Genomic DNA, 21,786 nt, shown 5'->3' on the forward strand with positions numbered 1-21,786 from the left:
GAATGCTAAATTTACTTCTGCTCAAAAGCCCAACACGAGATCTAGGTTTTTCGGTGTTACACAGAAACGTTGTCGCGGAAAAAAAAACGCATAGGAGAAAAGCACAAGTTGCGCTTCAAGTGGCCTAGCAAACCAGAATCCGTGCCACGCAAGTATAATTTACATAATGTTCTGCTGCACGCGCGGGATTTATGGGTATCCCAACGCAGTAATGACACTTTGGACGCGCCAGCAGACGACTCGACATAAACAGTATACTGTTCGCGCATCATCTAGCACTAACCCGAAGAATGCAGGTTGCTTGCATTGGGATTGTCTCTGTTCCCAACAAAAACACGTTTTTCGCCATGAGCCCTAGGTTGCCTCTGGCATACAAGAAATTCGTTCTAACCAAAAATGATCTATGGAGAGAAACTTCGCGCCTTACGAAACGCCCTGAAAGGAAAGCCAAGCCAATTAAACCGCCGCGAAAAGAAGGATGAGAGGAGCAGTGGCTAGGTACAGCAAGTGAGTGTCCTGGCTCATGGCACAAATTCATTTGGAAGGCTTCACAGCCTAAATTATAAGAAAAAAAGTATTTTACCATGTTTCCCTAGGGGAACCCTGAGTAGTATGCGAAGCAGCCATGGGGTCGACTCAAGTTCCCATTAGTTTTCAGGTCGATCGCGGCGTTGCAGGAGGAGAATGAGGGGAGCGGAGCGCGTGCGCCCGTCATTTATTCCTAGGAGCTACAGGGGCGCCGACAGCGGAGTATGCAGCTGCTACCGTCGCGTCTCTAACCTTAAGCTGCTTCGCATTATCGCGCGCGGAGCCGCAGGTGTTGCCATTCATTGCGCAATCCCGGAGAGGAGAGGAGCTTCGGAGAGGAGAGGAGGAATTCCTCGAATACTACTCAGGGTTCCCCTACGGAAAGATGACGACTGGGGTTGAACGCGAAGCATGGCAGTGTGGCCTAGAATGCTCGCCGCAGAAATAGGAGCTGTTGATCGTTTCAGCAAAAAAGAACCCCTCTTCTGGGTCGCCAACCATCTCTCTACATATGGATGGCAATGTAGTTGTTCTGGCTCCACAAGTCAGAATTTTGGGCATGCCTTTCCAAGCGGATCACTCGAACATCCAACTGCTCAACAGATTTAAGAACACCACAGAGCAAGTCTCCCACATGATCCGGAGGATTAGTACCAAGAAGAGGGGTATGCGAGAGGAGAATGTACTCAGGCTGGTTCAAGCCTTCGTAGTATCTAGGGTCACTTACTCCCTCCCCAACGCCATACTCTCCAAGACCGAAAAGGAAAAGGTGGAAGCGATGATACGCAAGGCGTACAAAGTAGCATTAGGACTACCTGTTACCACCTCAACGCAGAAACTCTTGCGGTTTGGAGTCCACAATACCTTAGCTGAACTATTAGAAGCCCACCATTTGAGGGATGAAATAAGGAATTTCAGGAAGAAGAATAGGTTCCGGCATCGCCGGTCAGAAGTGGCTAGAGGTGTATGGGAGAGGCCCTCGTCGTGCAGTCGAGAAATACCGGCTGTTGTGGATAATGATGACGATTATTATTATTATTATTATTATTATTATTATTATTATTATTATTATTGTTATTGTTATTATTAATATTATTATTATTATTATTTTATTAATATTATTGTTTCAGATATTTTTGTAACTATTTTTGTTTTATTGTCTTTGTCTTATACGTGGAAGTTTAGGTGTTGTATGGCCTTGATTTTAATTTGTTTTGAAGAATGTTTTGTATATGGTGTACCAGCACGAAGACCCTATGATTGTTACTTGACACAGACCATAAAGATTGATCCATCGATTGATTTATTGATTGATTGATTGATTGATTGATTGATTGATTGATTGATTGATTGATTGATTGATTGATTGATTGATTGATTGATTGACAGACTAATTGATTGATCGACTGATTGATTGTTAAGGTGAGCGATCACAGAAGCATCGTTTGTCGCTTACAGTCAATAACTTCATGGCTGCGTAACAACCGGAGTTCTTTTTAAAAAAAAATGTATGCAAATTTAGGGGTGCGTTCATTACGCGAGGTGAAGTTTTCGTGAAAACGTTTTGAGCAGAGAAAACGCAAATAAGTGGTGGTTCAAAATATCTACAATAGGTCTCATGAATATCATAAAAATTATAAAAAAACATTCTAAAACCTATAGACACCGCCGCCAGCCGCTCTGCAAATTTATGAAAAATGCAGTGGTTTCATGAATTACCTAATACGCTAGAACGATTTTGCTGCGAGGCGACAACAGTTCGACAAATAAGTGGTTGCCACTGTCACAGTGCGGGACATCAAAATAGACATGGCTGCCGACGCAGCAACCTGAGCGCGTGTTTTTTCTTCGTCCCGTGAGTACATTAATTGCATTTAGTAAGTGTTTCTTCCTCATCAATATTGAACGCATGCTTGCTGATATCGCTAATATCTGCAAGTATGCCGCAATAACGTGGGCATCTGAACTTTCAAAAGGCAGGAAACAGAGGTGCGCCAGACCATCATCAGCTAGACTTGGCTCACATACGACATATTGCTGCGGCTAGTTGAGGGAGCGTTCATTTCGCGGAAAATAAAGAAAATCGAGCTTTGACGACAACCTTCATGGGTGCGATAATTACGCGAGTGCGATTATTACGGTAATACGGTAATCAGGTTTTACCCGAAAACGAACAACCTTGACTATATTTGATTTCAGTAGGTGTCTGTCTTTGCTCGTTTTTATTCGTAGCTCCACCTTTGTTTTACTCACTTCATTTCCACCACTCCAATAAAAACAAGATACAAGAAGCCAAGTTATACACAGTGACTTGCTTTTTTGTATATTTTTATTTTATTATCTCTGCGCCAGCACTAAGAGAATCACTGTTCCTGGGCACATAAATAAACGTGATTGACTGAATAATGCTATCATCATCATCATCATCATCATCACCACCACCACCACCACCACCACCACCACCACCACCACCACCATCTTATGCCTCTGTTACCAGTAAAATAGTTTCCCGGAAACTTATAAAGTACGAATATACATACGAGACCTATTTTGAGCTTCACGAAAGTTAAAGGGACACTGAAGTGATATGTAAACATTGCGGGATTACTAGCGCAAATTGCAGTCCGGATTCCTCAGGCCATGTTTCGACCACTCTGGGCGCGTTTACGCGACTTTATTTAGTAGAAAAATTAATTCGAAAATGCTGTCCTCCTCTCTTTACGCTCGCCCATTTTCTGTGGCGTTTTCGCGTTACGTCGGGAGGAGCCGAGATCGCAATTGGCTGCGCTACTGCACGGCTCCCCGGCCTTCAGACAGTCAGTAGGCCCAGCGTTTCGTCCGGCGGCCGCCGACGGGTCGTCGCAATCCGTTCGCTCAATTGAAACGAAGCCAGGATACGTTTGTGAATAGAAGAATGTGCCTTTCTTTACTTGGTTAGTTTGTACGCTGTATCTAGCTCCAAGTCAAGGTCGCTTCACACAAGCGCTGCACAAGCGCACATGCGACGCTTCGCTGGCTGATACGCCAGTAGGAAAATATAAGGCCTCTTGAGGGCGGGAGAAGAGTCAGCGAAATCAATATAGGTACTAAGCAAATAAAATCAACTGATATTTTTACCGTACAGCGTAAAACTAGGGTGCGGGAAGCACTTTTTTGCGCTGCGCGAACAAGCACAGCGGTCAGCAGCACGACTGCGCATCTGCGAACGCTTTTCCGTCTAAGAAATGCAATTACTAGACGTGATATATTGTGGAAAGTTGGGGGATGCTTACTGCACGAGCGCAAAACAACAAATAGTCACCTAAGCTGCTTGAAATGCCAAAACTAAATAAAAGTGTAAACTGGTTATACAATATATACCTTACATTAGCAAGATCAGCAGAGCTCGCTCCGTTGCGCAGTGGTCTGGAGCGCTAGGTATGTCAATGCAAGTGTTTTGCAAGTCGCGAGTTCGAATCCCTGCGGGTACATGGTTTTTTGTATAGGTTAACTTTTTCGTTTTCCGCCGATGTTTTCTATACTGAGTTCACCTCTTTTTGGGCCGCAACGTTCATTGCGCTGGCACTCGCAATGAACGTTGCGCTGGCACTTGCAATGAACTGGCACTGGCGCGCTAGCGAGTTCTCGTTGGCGTGCTGTTGCCATAATCACCGAGTGCTTGCGGGCAGTGGGCACAGGCCAGAATCAACAGACTCTTGGCCTGGTGCGAACAGGACTTTTACGATACAGGCATGAGTGAGGCAAGCTCTAAATATGGGGGAAAAGCGCATGGCATTTTAGCGTCTGCGGGGACGTGGAGGGCGTTCATACACTGCGTAGGCCTCGGCTAGCGAATGCTACGATTCCAAGCCGTCCTGGAAGGCTTATCTTACGCATTTTACAGCCGACAACATGGCAGAAGCGCGGTACGATGAATACTGAGATATTGAGAATGCCCATCCAACTACGCCATCGGTTATGTTTTACAGAGCCGAAACCAAACTGAAACTTGTTTGATTGCTAACCTTGGGCATCGTCCAATCACGATGCTCCCTCCTCCCAACGTCACAGCTTTAGTTGGTGCGGCCACCGCAAAACGCGCATAGTAGTTTTTCTTTTTTCGCGCTGTGTAAAATAATTACCGATTTGTCACCCGGATAAAGGGTGAAAAGTGTGCTAATTTGAGCCAGTCTACGCAGTGCAAGTAAAAACGGGAGCTTGAAAAATTCACTTCAGTGTCCCTTTAACACACGTGGGAACGACTCCCTTACCAAAAAAGGAAAGGTCAAAAGAAAAGAGAAAAGCACTACGTTGTGTTTGTCTTGGTCCTTCCTTCTTCCCGCCCGTTTCGTGAAGTGCACACTGTAAGTCACTCAAGCTAGTGCTGACTGAGTAAACAAGAGACATACCGTCGGGAGCCAGGGCACACACGAAACAGACGTATTGCGGAGAAGAAAACATTTAAATTGCCCGAAAGCAAATAAGGTTCCCGAGGAGTGTTTGCAAAATGAGCGTTGACATCAACAAATTCGGTGCAGCCTTTTATTCCTTTCGAAGCGTGCGATATTTTCGGTGCAAAAATCCCTTTCCTCTGCCTTCCTCCTCTCCCCCCCCCCGAATCTCCTGATATAAATGTGTCGTATATTGTGTAGACGAGCCCAAAACAAGGAATGTCGGTTTCCCATCGAATATAAACTTACAAAATTTTTTAAAATATCCTTCATGTTTTCAAAATTTTTAAATAAATATCTTTCATGCTTTCGATGCTCTCTGTCGGAGAGGAAGACATCGTGAAAGGTTCAAAGCAGCTGGGCTTGTTATTCACCATAGCCGGGGGCCTAATCAATATTTCCTTTATTTTCCATACTTGTAGATTGGGGAGGCAAGGAAAAAAAGCTCATCCACGGCCCAGAGCGGCGGCGCGCGCTGTGTTGATACCAACGCGTGCGCACGCCTCCGCTCCAGGCCGGCCGTGAATCATCTTGACTTGCTCCCGTCCCTCCTACATGAAATACAATATAACATGTTCAATTTTTCAGCAGTGTACAGCGTAGAATAAACTTACCGGCAAGAGAAAGGAGAAAACTAAAAGGAAAAAAAAAGTGAAACACTTAATCAGCAGTCTTTGCAATAACATAAAGCGCGCAGAAACACCGGTTGCACGCGTTTTTTACATAATACGAAATAAAAGAACAGTTGTGTACAGAAAGAAGAATATATATTGTTGCAAAATGTGAGCACAGTAAAATACATGAATTAAAATCGGTAGCAATCACTTGGTTTGTAGGTTAAAGATGGCACGCATTTCCTTGTCCGTTGTCCTTTTGATGACAATGGTGTATGTATGGCAGAAATTTAGCAATTCAGAAAGTTTGTGTTTCAACATACGCGTTCCATAGCTTGTTCTGCAGACATCAATTTTTTAGATTTGATTTGTTCGAGTGAGATATGGGTTAATTTTTACGGTGAGAGAGGACCACTGTGTGAGAAAGTTTCTTTGTTGTTAAGTTCTTCTTTATAAATCCAGGCTAAGCGATAAGAACACAAGTGACATATTTTCATTATATTATGCTTAATAAAGAGCTCGGCGGAGGGATGATCAAAAGAGACATCGCAGATATTTCTCACAATCTTTTTTTGCGAGGCTAGAATTGTTTGTAGATTTGCGATTGTAGTATTGCCCCACACAAGATGACAATATTTAATATGCGAGTAAAACAGCGATTGATACAGAATTTTTTGAACTTCAGTTGACAGTATGGCGAGTATGGCCTTGTAAATGAAAGTTAATCCACATATTTGCGATAATTTTGATTTTATATGGTTGATATGCTCGACCCAAGTCTTTTTTCCGTGAGGATAACCCCTAGTGTTTTATGAGCAGTAACTATCTCTATAGCTCCATTGTTGTACTTCATACTATCGAAAGTAGATACATTTTTTTTCGGGCGAAAAAGAATAGCTTTAGCCTTATTTGTGTTTACTTTAAGGGCATTGTACTCGACCCATTTGCATAGTTCAGCAAGGGTGTTGTTTGCTCTTGTAGCGAGACTAACAGGAGATGTATCAGAAAACAGTAATGTGGTGTCAATCAATCAATCAATCAATCAATCAATTTATTTTCAGTGCCCAGGAACGATGGTGATATCTTAGTGCTGGTACACTAACAAACATAAAAATAAACAAAATGACATGATACATACAACACGTATCACTAGAAGTACGCTACACTAATAGAAGCAGAAATAAGGGTAATAGCAATGATATCACACTCTATGGACGGAAGAGTTAGCCACAAATAATGTGCTATTTAAGGGAACACACAGCCAATTAGAAGATAGTGTGGTAAGGATAAAAGCTATAAAAACGGAAAGTTGAATAAAATGCAGTAACGAGCAAACAAAGGAAGGTGTCATTGCAAGATTATGTGAACGGAGTAAGACATACCATTAGCTACAAACAGCACTACTCAGACCTGCACGAAACTGGGCCAGGGAGCCATTAAAAACACCCAATTTGCCACCAAGAAAGTTGTACAGGCCTTGCAGTCGGCGGATAGGCGAGTGACGACTACTAGTTGCCCCAGTATGGAATGGACAGCGCGACCGCGTGCACTTCTGGGGAACTCGGAGCATAAGCTGGGACAGAAGTTCTGGGCAGGAAATGACTCCTTGTAGTAGCTTGTGCCGAAAAAGAAGATCAGCTCAATCACGTCTAGAACTCAAGGGAATAAGCTTAGGTAGCTGATGTTGACTAGAGGATGAAACAGAACTGCGTCCTGACCGGTGTTTATATATTGACAGGAATTTTTTCTGCACTCGTTCAAGATACTGGTAGTTGGACTGGCAGGTTCCATTTCAAACGACAGATGAGTATTCTAATTGGGGGAGGCAAACTGATGAGTAAAGCTTTAAAAAAGAAACAGGAGAAGTGAAATCTCTTGTAAACCTGCACACCGCACCCAGAGAGCGGAGCGCCCGATCGGCCATATGTCGTATATGGGGAGTGAAACTGAGGGAACTGTCGAACAGCACTCCAAGGTCTGTAACCTCGGAACTTTTGACAGACGAGTATTATTAATCTTGTAAGAGAATTGGAAGGGATGTGTTTTCCAGCTGTAGGTGGTAACTTTTGTTTTATCAGAGTTGAGAATTAAGGCATGCTCAGCACACCAGTGCGCGAAAGATGAGATGTCATGTTGCAGGGCGAGGCAGTCCTCTGGGCAATTAATTACTTTGTAAACCTTGAGATCGGCAGCATACAAAATAAAAAAACGAGCTCTTAAGATAGGTAGATACGTCGTTAATGAAGAGGGAGAACAGAAGAGTGCCCAACACGGATCCCTGAGGTACGCCGCTGGTAGGAATGTAGTCGACAGATGTTTGACCATTTACACTGGCATAACAGCGTCTGTTAAGAAGATAGCTGCCTAGTCAGACAACTAGCGGAACATTTACGCCACAGAGCAACAGTTTTTTGAGCAACAGTGGATGATTAACAAGATCAAAACCCTTACATCACAGTAGACTGCGTCAATCTGGCCTTGGTCTGTGACTGTTTTGGATGCATGCGTCATAAAGCAGGTAAGGTTAGTTGTCGTAGACCGCCCAGTTATGAAGCCATGCTGATCGGGTAACAACGCATTTTTTAAGCACGCAGACAAAACTGTGTGTAACTCAAAAAGTTCGGTATCAAAAAGTCCTGACGCGGCACACAGGATTGAAACCGGCCGGTAGTTCGTTGGATCTGTGCGGTTGCCTGACTTAAAGATAGGATATATTCTATAAATTTTCCATGTAGCTAAAATTGTATGAACATATATATATATATAGATATATATATATATATATGTATATATAATCATGTAACTTTATATAATCATGTAACCCCATAATCATGTAACGTTACTCTGATGAAGGCAAGTCCCATTGCCGCTACGTAAGTAAACATTGTTTGTTATTGTTCTTGCTGTGTATCCGACTCTTTACTTATACTATATATATATATATATATATATATATATATACAGTCTAGTCTACTTATAACAATATCCAAGTGCCAAGGAAATTCCATCGTTATAACCGATAATTGTTATATGCGGGTTGCTAAATAAAAAGACAGAGCAGAGCTAAAAGCCTTGTATTTGCAGGGAAGCAAGGTTTTACTACTACCTATTTGTGGAAACGAATCCATAATCGGTCAGCTTTGTTTGCTGCACATGAAGCTGCCGCACATATTTTTCAAGAACATCTATAGGTGCTTTTCCTAGCTGAGCGAAGGGTCTGTGGTGGAAACGAAGTCCCTAAGAGCTACTATCATGCGTTGGGCCTCCTGCGAAGGTGCTACCCGAGTATGTTGTGCCACCGCGTCGTCAGAGTTGTCACTGCCCCCGCTGTCCGCAGGCCGTATCCGCGCAACGATCGCCTCTTCAGCGAGGCACTCAGACATTTCCAAAACATCGGCCCTTACGTCTGATCCGCACAAAAAAGGAGGTAGTTGAAGAGGCACCCAGTCAAATTGAAAGCAGCAGGTACGGGGACGGAGCCAAGGCTGCGGCATCGGGAGGGGTGTTTGGAACAAGGAGGTTGTATACAACCTCCTTGGTCTGGAAGGGGAACTGTTTGTTCCCCTTCTCCTCTCGCTTCTTCGTAAGCGGCGCAGTTGACTCCATTCCTGAGGGGAGGACGGGATGCGAGGCGCATCGCGGCGCATGGTGTCGGCGTGCTTGGTGTGGAGCGCCGGCGGCAGCTCGCATTTTCGGTGCTCGCTGTAACCGGATTCAATCGTTATATCCGATATCGCGGCAGTGGAGCTTGTAATAAGCGGCTTATTTTCCCATGGGAAGCATATAAAAGCGGACGGTGCCATAGCTGTTCATCGTTATAACCGATATATTGTTATAAACGGTATCGTTATAAGTGGACTCGACTGTATATATATATAGGACTCTGAAATGAGGGGCTCGTTAGGAAATACAGTAAGAAATGCCGGCGGTCTACAGCGCCAAAGAAGGCATAGGGGATTGGTTAGACAATTTTTTACCGTTAGTGACGTTACTTTTTTTATTTTTTTATTAATTACTTGAGAAAGAAAGAAAGAAAAACACGCGCCCAGAGTGGGGACCGAACCCACGCCTTTCGATTGGGGTTCGGTCCCCACTCTGGGCGCGTGTTTTTCTTTCTTTCTCAAGTATATAATAAAAAAAATAAAACAAGTAACGTCACTAACGGTAAAAAATTGTCTAACCAATCCCCTATGCCTTCTTTGGCGTTGCAGACTGCCGGCATTTCTTACTGTATTTCCTAACAAGCTCCTCTGTTCAGAGTCCTATTATCGTGAGAAAGCTTAGCGAGGGCCTCGGTTCTGGCAGCCTTGATGCCAAGGTAGCATAAGAGGGTTTCCCACCAGTTACCCGCTTATGACAGGCTGTAGACGTTCGCGTCACGCCCCGGGGGTTGAAAAAGAAGGTCCCCTTCTCCCCGTGTAGTCTGAGTGGCGCTGGCTACCACCCTCAAGCGTCAGATGCAGTTGTGGTAAATATAAATACCCTAGAAAGTGAAGAGGAACACAGTCGCCCAGATAGCCGAATTGGTAAGGCATTCGAGATCTTATCGCAAGGCGTGGGTTCGGTCCCCACTCTGGGCGCGTGTTTTTCTTTCTTTCTTTCTCAAGTAATTAATAAAAAAATAAAAAAGTAACGTCACTAACGGTAAAAAATTGTCTAACCAATCCCCTATGCCTTCTTTGGCGTTGTAGACTGCCGGAATTTCTTACTGTATATATATATATATATATATATATATATATATATATATATATATATATATATGTATAAGCAGTAAAAGAAACTTCTCGAGGAGCCAGAAGACATAGTTGAGAAAATGGTAGACGCACGATTAAAACAAAAACAGTGGTTTACTGACGTTTCGACTGGAGGAATAGTCTTCATCTTGAGTAACATACAACGTAGGAGCACGCACGTGCAGAAGGTGTGCTGCAGTGCACCCTTGTTAAAGGGACACTGAAGTGATATGTAAACATTGCGGGATTACTAGCGCAAATTGTAGTCCGGAGTCCCCAGGACATGTTTCGACCACTCTAGGCGCGTTTACGCGATTTTATTTAGTAGAAAAACTAATTCGAAAACGCTGTCCTCCTCTCTTTACGCTCGCCCATTTTCTGTGGCGTTTTCGTGTGACGTCAGGAGGGGATGAGCTGGCAATTGGCTGCGCCACGGCTGCGCTACTGCACGGCTCCCCGGACGACAGAGTCAGTCGGCCCAGCGTTTCGTCCGCCGGCCGCCGGCGGGTCGTCGCAATCAAGGAGGTTAAAAAAAAATTGCTTGGTCGCAATTCGTTCGCTTAGTTGAAACGAAGCCAGGACACGTTTGTGAATGGAAGAATGTGCCTTTCGTTACTTGGTTTGTTTGTACACTGTATCTAGCTCCAAGTCAAGGTCGCTTCACACAAGCGCTGCACATGCGACGCTTCGCTGACTGGTACGCCAGTAGGAAAATGTAAGGCCTCTTGAAGGCGGGAGAAGAGTCAGCGAAGTCAATATAGGTACTAAGCAAATAAAATCAACTGATATTTTTACCGTACAGCGTAAAACTAGGGCGCGGGAAGCACTTTTTTGCGCTGGGCGAACAAGCACAGCGGTCAGCAGCACGACTACGCATCTGCGAACGCTTTTCCGTCTACGAAATGCAATTGCTAGACGTGAGCTACTGTGGAAACTCGGGCGACGCTTACTGCACGATCGCAGTACAACAAATAGTCACCTAAGCGGCTTGAAATGCCAAAACTAAATAAAAGTGTAAACCGGTTGTACAATATATACCCTATATTAGCAAGGCATGCGCGTCCCGCTCCGTGGCCTAGCAGCCTGGGGCGCTAGGAATGCACCGCAAGTGTTTTGCGAGTCACGAGTTCGAATCCCCGCGGGTACGTGCTTTTTTTTTTTGTAAGTTAACTTTTTTGTTTTCCGCCGATGTTTTCTATATTGAGTTCACCTTTTGGGGGGCCGCAACGTTCATGGCTACACGAACTAGTTCACAAAACGCGCGCAGGCTGGCACTGGCGCGCTAGCGAGTTCTCATCGGCGTGCTGTTGCCAAAGCACCGACTGCTTGCAGGCAGTGGGCACAGGCCAGAATGAACAGACCCTTGGCCTGGTGAGAACACGCTTTTTACGATACAGGCACGAGGGAGGCAAGCTCCAAATATGGGGGAAAAGCGCATAACATTTGGGCGTCTGCGGGTACGCGGAGGGCGTTCATGCACTGCGTAGGTCTCGGCTAGTGAATGCTACGACTACAATCCGTCCTGGGAGGCTTATCTTGTGCATTTTACAGCCGACAACATGGCAGAAGCGCGGTACGATGATTACTGAGATATTGAGAATGCCCATCCAACAAAGCCATTGGTTATGGTTTACAGAACCAAAACCGAAACCGAAACTTGTGTGATTGCTAACCCTGGGCATCGTCCAATCACGGCGCCCCTCCTCTCAACGTCACAGCCTTAGTTGGTGCGGCCGCCGCAAACCGCGCATGGTAGTTTTTCTTCTTTCGCGCTTTGTGAAATAATTACCGATTTGTCAACCGGATAAACGATGAAAAGTGTGCTAATTTGAGCCAGTCTACGCAGTGCAAGCAAAAACGGGAGCTTGACAAATTCACTTCAGTGTCCCTTTAACAACATTGGCGGGTTGGGGCGAGGGAACAGGGAAGGGAGGGCATTACACACGTGGCACTATACATGACGACAAACTCTTTTCTAAAAAGATCAGCAATGTACAACTTCATCCATCAAAAAAAATAAAAACACAGGGTAGGGTTTTGTTCAAAAACACTTTTCATACGAATTACACGAATAAATGAATGGTGCAGGGAACGTCTAGATACACGAAATGCAAAGTACAAGAACAACAAATACAGAACGGAAGCCGCCGGTGACACGTCCATTCCTGAAAATACCAATTACTGGTGGCTTGAGGAATGTCAGGGCAGTTTACAACTTCACAGAAGTCACAGAAGAGCGCACGTGCCAGCAACGCAACCAATTATTTAGCTAGGTAGGAAGTAGCTAGGTGTGTCCTGCGTGGAAGCACCTATTAAATCGGTCGCAAGCAAGGGTCAACAAGTTTCCGTGTATAGGATCAAAGCATATCACAGCATGATGGAGGCATGCAAAGAAGTGCGTAATGAATGAGAAATTTTTGGGTGAACTAAACTGTCCAAGAAGCGGAGGGGCGGGGGAACCGCGCTCATAGAACCGCGCGGACGGCGTGTTCGCGATAAAAAATTTAATCCCCCAAAAGGGGCTGCCAACCGCGGGAGCGGGGGCGTACTGGGAATGCAGCTACTGTTCTACAAAAAAAGGGAGAGAGGCAAGGGTGGGGAGAGGGGGGGGACGTGTGGTGGCTGACAGTGTTCGGTAGGGCGAATGAACCAAAAAAAAAAGAAAGAGAAAACAGAAAGAAAGGGAGAAGGTGCAAATGGCTTAGGTACCCACCAAAGATGATAATTTCCCCAAACTCTCATTAATGCCTGAGGATGCAGATTTGATTTTGTAAATGAGGTACGATTCGCGGATTAGTCGATCATGGTGAGAGCGAAACCCAGATTCTAATATCGTGGCTCTGAGGTGGTCAAAAGAGGACCCAGGTAGGTTAACGTGTTTCGACAACAGGAGAGATGGCAGAGTTTTGGAATGTGACTTGTGAATATTAAACCTAGTTCTGAACAACTTTTGTGTTTGCCCGATGTATTGTAGGTGGCACACCGTACACTCGAGCAAATATAGCACAATGGAACTATCACAGTTCAGGTTTTCTCCGATTTTTAGACGAAAGTCAGAGGCTGAACTGACCGCGGTATCGGTTGTGGACGGTTCCCAGACAGTTTATCGAACGCCGTTTTATCGAACGCCGTTTTATCGAATGCCGTTTTATCGAACCACCTACGGCCGTTTTATCGAAAGTGGGATTTCGTTAAGTTCGAAGTCCTTTTCAGTGTTTATTTGGTCGAATTGGGATTAACTAACTTCGGAGGTGTTTTTCTACGATCATGTATTTGCTGTGCATTACACAAAATAAGACTCAAATACAATCTGGAATGTTTTGTGTGGTTTTGTTGCTTTGTACCACCGTTTTTTCTTCGCACGATCGTTGATAGAGTTGAAGGGCGTAAGCTCGATTTTTGTAATATTACCAAACTAGTGCATAAAAACCACCCTTAACCCCGTGCTTATGTATCAGGTGTGTATGAGTTTATTAGGCTAATATCAATCTCTAGAGGGCCCGGTGCAAACGAAACAATAATTTTGTATATTTTGACCATCCTCTGGTCTGTGCTTATTCGACGTTATAATATTATCTGATAGCCTTGCCGTTACAATGAGCACGCTTGGTAAGCTACGCACTAACTGTGCGTTCGTAGAGAATCCTTCCTAACCCAGCAAAGGAAAACAGGGGATACTAAATAGTATCTCTGTGACAAGTTTTATTGTGGATACGTGAAAGCAGCGATAAAAGTACAGAAACAATATTCTGCTTGACGTAAGACCCCATGATCAGTTTTTTAAGTTGTGGGCAACAGCTCGGAGGAAGTCGCTGGTCGCCATGTGTCGTCGATTTCCGCAGAGACGCATCAGCTTTTCTTCCCTCAGTCGAAGTGCCTTCTTCTGCATCCCTGCTTCCTGGTCGCGTAAGCATGCCTCCAGTTGGTCGCTCGTTGCCGCCTCTTCGCGCTGCAGCGTGCACAAGAAGCGCCAGAAGCCGGGGTGGGCAGCACCGACAACCTTCAAGAGACGGCTGTGCCACCCCTCGGTAGCATTGTTCCCATGAGGTTGTCCTTCTGCGATGAGGTGGTCAACAGACCAGAGGTCAGGGGGAAACCGTGTTGGCGCCCGGATGACGATGCCGCAAGGAAGTTGGCGCGGTTTTCCTACCACGTGGTTTTTCTCGAACCATTCCAAGAGGCCTGACGCTGTTGGTGGGAAGTTCGTTTTTATTTCATCATACTCCTAAAAAAGTGAAAAAGAAAGGAGTAAGCTTTTTCGACCCACATTATAACTGGTGACGTTACTTACACTACGGATCCTGTGGGGCGGCAAGAACGCCAAAGCGCACAATTGACGCACGTTGCTAGAAAAGTCGCCATCGCTTGCGTATAAGCTTTGGCGGCCGACTTTCTGCACACTCCTGAAAACATTCTGCGACAAATGGAAAAAACGTCCATGGTGTGCGCTGTCCTTGAAAATTCGCCTTGAAGCGCTGATTGCCGCCGCTTCAAAATCCGTGATTACGAAGCCTGGTGAGAGAACAAATCCGTGGCGGCTCGCAGATTCGACGAGTACCTCAGCGCATTAAAATGCGGAAAAGTAATTAACAACATGAGACCTAAGCATCCGAGAGTATTGAAAATAATGAAAGAGTGGGTGGTACTCACTGCGAATAAATGAGTGTAGGCTTCCTCAGTCTTCGACATCAGAGCGTATGCGAATGGAAACGAAACCACCCGGTCACCAATTTACTTTACACCATGAAAGGAGTAAAGCTGGTAAAACAGTCTCGGCACTGTTTTAAATGTTCCGTCACAGAGCATGGTAGGGGACTGAAACAAGCAAAAAAAGTTGAAAACCATAAAAGCAAGTGCAAGTGCAAGATAACTGGTACATACGTCTGCAAGGTGCTTCAGCCCCTCAGAAGTCACGAAAAGGAGCCTCGTTCCGTCAGTGGAGACCCCATCATACTGCAAAAAGGTCTTGTGGCCGATCATTTTAAATGTATCCGGAACCGTTAGAGTGCTCAAATCAGCAGGCTCGGGAGGAAAGTGTGCGGCGCGAGCACGGCCTATCACTTTACGCAGTGTGTCTGGGCATCCCAAAGATTCGCGTCTTTCCGCTGACATTGAGGTGGAAACATTCTGAAAAACACAAACAACATTAGTTACATCTAACAGAGCACAGTATAAAGACTGTTACCTGGATAATTTGCACTGGAGGAGCTGCAGAAGCCACGGCCTTGCTTTTGATGGTTTCTTTGGCCCGTAACACATCGGCCCTCATAGCATCCGGAAGATGGTTGTGTTTCTTTCGTCCTTTCTCGGTGTGCTCACCTCTTTCGCCGTCGTATAGGATCACCATCTGACCGCCACACTCTTTGTAACGCTCACATTTCCAGTAATACCTGGCGTTCACCTTTTTGTCCACAATATAGCTGTACCCATCAGCACAGAGCTTTGCCTTTCCACGTACAGTTTTTGTAAGCTCCATTTGAACTCGCAGCGTTGGTGTCAACTAGATGTCAACTAGATTGTGGTCAAAAAATCCCAACATATATACCCTGCCCAACCCTGCATGGTCGCGTGGTCCGGAGCCTTCCTTGTCCTTCCCCAATAAGTATGGCCACGTGGTTTGTTCGCGATTCCGACCGTGACCATCTGGCCGCATTGTTTCCATCTTGTAAAAATATGGTTTAAAAAACTATGAATAGACTAGTGCTAAGTGAATGTTCGGGGAATCGGAGCAAGGTGGGGATAGTTGGGTGGGGGGAACTCTATTGATGCGGCGCTTTGGCGCTGTACATCTGGAACCAATTGGGAAGGACTTCTCGAAATGGTAGGATAAGTGGAACCAAAACCAAGTTGTGGGAAACAAGATCCCAAGAACAGGGAGATACTATCTTCAACCTTTTAATTAGCCTATAAACATGTTTCTGGAAGCGCCATTCTGACGCAGGCGTACGACGGAGAGGACACTATGAATAGAGACATCCCCGAAAAAAAAATCAGGTGGCATAAAAAGCTAAAAGAGGAAAGGGTGTGGGCGGAAAACACGTGCAGAAAGGCGCGGGCAGAACGTCGCGGAGGTTCGGTGACCCCCAGCAACTCCGTGTGCATGAAAAAGTAGGAATGCAGAAAACCCAAAGTTGTGAAGACAAAGTTTGCGTCCCACGTGGCGGAAGGACAAATGCAGCGAACCTGGTTGAAGGTGATAAAGTAATGAAATAAACAAAACAAAAAAATAAAACAAAAAGACTGGGAAAAACGCTTTCCATAAAACGGCGTCGATAAAACGGCGTTCGATAAAACAGCTTCGATAAAATGGCATTCGATAAAAAGGCGTTCGATAAACTGTCCGGATCCCGTTGTGGACATGTGCGTGCATATTTGACATTGAGGCTTCCCGCAAGGACTGCATCCACCGGTCGTTTGAGTCTTTATTTTGGATGAGGTCAGGACATCCCTAATGTTTTTGTTTCTCCTGTACACAACCCGTGGGGGCTCCGCAAAAATATGTTTTAGGCGCTCACTTTGGGTAAGAATGTTATAGTGCTTTTTTAGTATAGACGAGACTTTGGGAACAGATGCGGAATCTGTTAAGACCAAGTTCGTTTGCGGGGTGTCGTGGGAGGTTTTGGTGCCTCTAAGAAGGTCTGAGTGATTCAGGTTTCGTGCTCTGTCTGTAGCGTTGTCAATTATTTCAACAGGATATTTTTGTTTCAAAAGTGCAATGCGTAGCTCATAACAATTATCATTGAAATCATCTTCCTTTGAGCAAATTCGACAAAAACGATGAGCTTGGCTATAGGGAATTCCGGTTTTGCAATGTTTGACGTGACTGCTTTTAAAATGTAGGTACTCTTGCTTGTCGGTCGGTTTTCGGTACAGTTTAGTGGTCAGTTTGCCCTCTGAGACGGTGACGTTTACGTCAAGAAAATTAGCAGTAGACGGGGAGTATTGGTAAGAAAAAGAAATGGAGGGACGCGCAGAGTTGAACGCGTCTATGAAGGTTAGGAGTTTCGTCTGCCCATGGGTCCAAATCAGGAATACATCATCAATAACACGCTTATAATAGAGTGGCTTTAAGCTCTGGCTATTCAGAAATTCTCCCTCTAGGACGCCCATAAATATATTGGCATAGTTTGGCCCTACGCCTGTTCCCATAGATGTGCCACTTATTTGGATGGAGTGTTTTCCATCGTACTCAAAATTGTTAAGGTCTAGAGTTAGCCGAAGAAGAGTGCTTAGTGTATAGCCATCAACAAGTTTGTCGAAGGTTGGTTCCTGTAAGCGTCAGTTACTGCTCGGATTCCATCGTCATGCGGAATATTTGTGTAGAGTGACGCAACATCTATTGTAACCAGGAGAAAATTGCTGGGAATATCCAAATCTAAAACGTCCGAAAGGAAGTGGTTATTATGTTTAATGTCGGAAGGAAAACTAGGCGGTATCATACTAATTATCAAGTCCACGTACCGCGAAAGGTGTTCCGTGACGGTGCCTATCCCCGCGACGATTGGGCGGCCGGGATTGTCTTTTTTTAGATGCGACGCTGAGAGCATCTCTTGTCCGCGGCCCTGTCCTTCCTGCGTGCGTGCGTCCGTCGTCGTCCTCGGCATCGTCGTCTGCACTCTCCTCCGCTCACCCCCTCTCCTCTCCGATAGCGAACACTCTCTCGCGAGGGGCATTGGATTGGATTGGATTGGCTTAGCTTGACTTGGCTTTGATTGGATTGGATTAAAGTGGATTGTGTTGGATTGTGTTGAGTCATAGCCGCGGCAGACGCACTGGCGCCGGTGCGTGGCCAGGTGAGAGCGAACATCTCTCTCAACATCTGCGGGTGTGCGGCCCAGAGCGCTCTCACTCCGCCGGTGGGCAGCGCTGCGCGTGGTGCTGCGCATGTGCAATACTCTCTCTCTCCGCGGTCTCCTCTCCATCGGGCGTGCTGCGCATATAACCGGTGTGCCCCTCTCCGGTGGCCTTTCGGTCGACGGTTGCTCTCCGCGTGCGCTTGAACCCCCCTCAGCGTCGCATCACACCAGGGTTCCAGCGAGGGGAGGTGGGCGTAATTTTGTGGATTTTTGGCAGCAAGTAAAACCTGCCGGCTACGGGATTAAGCGGAACATGTGAATGGGATGTTCATTCTTCCATTACTCCATTCTTCACCAATTGAGTGAGATGTTCTGTAACGGTTTCTTTAAAGTCGGCTGTAGGATCATTTTCGAGTGGTGTGTAGAATGACGAGTCTGATAGCTGCCTCTGTGCTTCTTGAATGTTGTCAAGCTGGTTAAGTATTACTACTGCACCACCTTTGTCAGCTGATTTAATTACAATATCAGTGTGGTGAGAGAGGGTTTCTAATGATTTTTGTTCACCGATGTAGAGGTTATGGCGGAAGGTAGACTGCTTTTTGTAAGCTTCAATGATGTCTTGTTGCACAGCTTTGATATACATATCTAAGCACTCGTCCCGCCCCGCTGGGGGGGGGGGTGTCCAGTGTTGAGGGCTTGGAAGCAATTTAGCAGTGTCACTACATGTTTCGCGGTCATGAAAGTATTCCTTTAACCTCATGGTACGAGCAAAATTTTCCAGATCTCTAAAAAGCAGGAATTCGAAAAAACCTCCTGTTGTTGGGCAAAAACTCAAACCTTTACAAGGTATGCTCAAATCGGCGTTGGACAAAACCGCATCTGACAAGTTGACTACGTTGCTACTCTCGACATCTTCTTGCTGTGTGACTGGTAAGGTGCCAGCAGGGGACCCGTCTGGTTTAGGGATAACATTATCACGCGAGAATTTTTTGGCCTTGACATGAGACAGCTTATCTCGAACCTTTATTTCGTGCGAGGCCAATGACTCGATCTCATGCTTGCTGAGATGCAGAAAGAGAATTTTTTCGTTAATTACCAAAAGTTCAAAATTTCTCTGGTAGTGATCGATAATTATGCGTATCAAGTCCAATGCAGCGGATTTGAGCACACTGTCCCACTTTTCTTTAATCGCAGGCGACAACTGAGATGTTGTTGGTTTTAATTCTATTGCAAGACCTGTGGCACAATGGAGGAATTCAGGTGCTGTTTAAGAGTGAAGGCATGCATCTCCTATCAGACACCCGCCGCAGTGGCTCAGTAGCTAAGGCGTTGCGCTGCTGAGCACGAGGTCGCGGGTTCGATTCCCGGCCATGGCGGCCGCTTTTCTGATGGAGGCGAAAAGCAAAAACGCCCGTGTGTACGAGATTTCGCCGCACGATAAAGACCCCCAGGTGGTCAAAATTAATCCGGAGCCCTCCACTACGGCGCGCCTCATCGCCTGCGTTTCGTCGGCGCGTTAAACCCCACAATAAAAAAAATCTCATATCGGACACGTTTGTCGGTTAGTTTTCTGGCATCTAAAATTTTCATAGAGACATTATGGTTGGTTGCGTTACCGGCATCAGTAGGGCACAGTCAATCCTGGCGGCCACGGGTCTGAACTTTGAAGTGTTCGAGCGGAGGTTGTACCGCCGGCCCGAACACGCTGCAGTGGAAGGCACCGCAGGGGCAGCGGCCGAGGCGGCGTAGCTGCGCGGTGGGGATGTTGATCAACATCCCTCGAGGCCTGAACGGACGGCTCCACCGGCGTGGAGTTGCCGGGCCAGGTCGAAGACCAGGTTGTAGACGGGCCCCTTCTACTTAGGCACATGCCATGGAGGTGGCTGGCCATGAGAGCGACGCCTTCGAAGCTAGGGTAAAGGCCGTCTGCTGCAAGAACTCGTTCCGCAGGATGGAACTGCAGGATGGAACTGGAGCATTCACTTGTTCTGCTTCATCCTGCAGCCGGCAGGTTTTACTTGCTGCCAACAATCCACAAAAAAGACAATCCCGGCCGCCCAATCGTCGCGGGGATAGGCACCGTCACGGAACACCTTTTGCGGTACGTGGACTCGATAATCAGCATCATACCGCCTAGTTTTCCTTCCTACATTAAACATACTAACCACTTCCTTTCGGACGTTTTAGATTTGGATATACCCAGCAATTCTCTGCAGTAACTCACGCTTACAGGGAAGCAACCTTTGACAAACTTGTTGATGGCTCTACACTAAGCACTCTTCTTCGGCTAATTCTAGAGCTTAAAAAGTTTGAGTTCGATGGAAAAGACTCCATCCAAATAAGTGGCACATCTATGGGAACACGCGTAGTGCCAAACTATGCCAATATATTTATGCGCGTCCTAGAGGGAGAATTTCTGAATAGCCAGAGCTTAAAGCCACTCTATTATAAGCGTGTTATTGATGATGTATTCCTGATTTGGACCCATGGGCAGACGAACCTCCTAACCTTCATAGACGCGTTCAACTCTGCGCATCCCTCCATTTCTTTTTTTAACCAATACTCCCCGTCTACTGTTAATTTTCTTGACGTAAACGTCACCGTCTTAGAGGGCAAACTGTTCACTAAACTGTACTGAAAACCGACCGACAAGCAACAGTACCTACATTTTTTAAGCAGTCAAGTCAAACATTGCAAAACCTGAATTCCCTATAGCCAAGCTCATCGTTTTCGTCGAATTTGCTCAAAGGAAGATGACTTCAATGATAATTATCCCGTTGAAATAATTGACAACGCTATAGACAGAGCACGAAACCTGAATCGCTCAGACCTTCTGAGAGGCACCAAAACCTCCCACGACACCCCGCAAACGAACTTGAGTGGGCATAGTGGCAGCAACGAGGGCACTATGCTAAAACGATGCCTTTTTTTGACGCAGCTCCTTGTCAGCTTGATTGGATCCCCGCTCTGCGCAAGTGCCGTTCCTGGTTCGAGCGCTGCATCGCCTTCTGCCGTGCAATGGGCCTTTTCCGGAGCGGAGAAGCGCCCCTAGCGGAGGCGCTCGGAAACGCAACTGGGGGCTGTCACCTTGTTCTGTGGGGCTGTAGCACTAGGAAGCGCCATATCCGACGCCTGCTGTTTGTGCATGCCAGCCAGTTTCACGAGGACGTTCAGGTGTCTTTTTGCTTCCCTGAAAGGTATATCTGACGGTAAATGAGTTGAGGATGTTTTCGTTGGACGAATTCAGGACTTTTTATGACTCTGGTAGTCCCTGGACGTGTGATTTGAGCGATGTGCCGCAACTTGACAAAGACGTAATGGAAGCTCAATTTTCCTCATCGGCGCGACAACAGAACAAGGGATGGGTGTTCAAGGAAGAGGAGTACATCCGCCGTATTGAAGTTTCCACGCACCACCACTCATCTGGCTGTGATCTATTCGTGCTACGGAGTATTTGCCTTTGTTCAATGAAACCCGGGCATTACAGGCAGTTGGCAGCGCTTAGAGAAGACAGCCCGGGGAGCGTCGGCGTCGTGCAAGCTCACTGCAACTGTGTTGCCGTGTATGTACCGCTTTTTCAAATATATACGGTGCGTACGTGTACGTACGTGTTAAAGCGTTGCGTAAACGTTAAGCTTGATGGTAATACGTACGCGAAAGTCGACATTCAGGTATCAGCGTT

The 21,786-nt window shown here is 46.0% G+C and overlaps 1 pseudogene; it reads left to right on the forward strand.

Annotated features, from left to right (window-relative positions):
- The window catches only part of LOC144158157 (serine/threonine-protein kinase DCLK1-like), a 62,373-nt pseudogene that overhangs the window by 3,611 nt on the left and 36,976 nt on the right, over positions 1–21,786 (forward strand).

Source organism: Haemaphysalis longicornis, unplaced genomic scaffold (genome assembly GCF_048455015.1).
Source record: "Haemaphysalis longicornis isolate Haplotype H1 unplaced genomic scaffold, Haemaphysalis longicornis Haplotype H1 scaffold_1, whole genome shotgun sequence".
NCBI lineage: Eukaryota > Metazoa > Arthropoda > Arachnida > Ixodida > Ixodidae > Haemaphysalis > Haemaphysalis longicornis.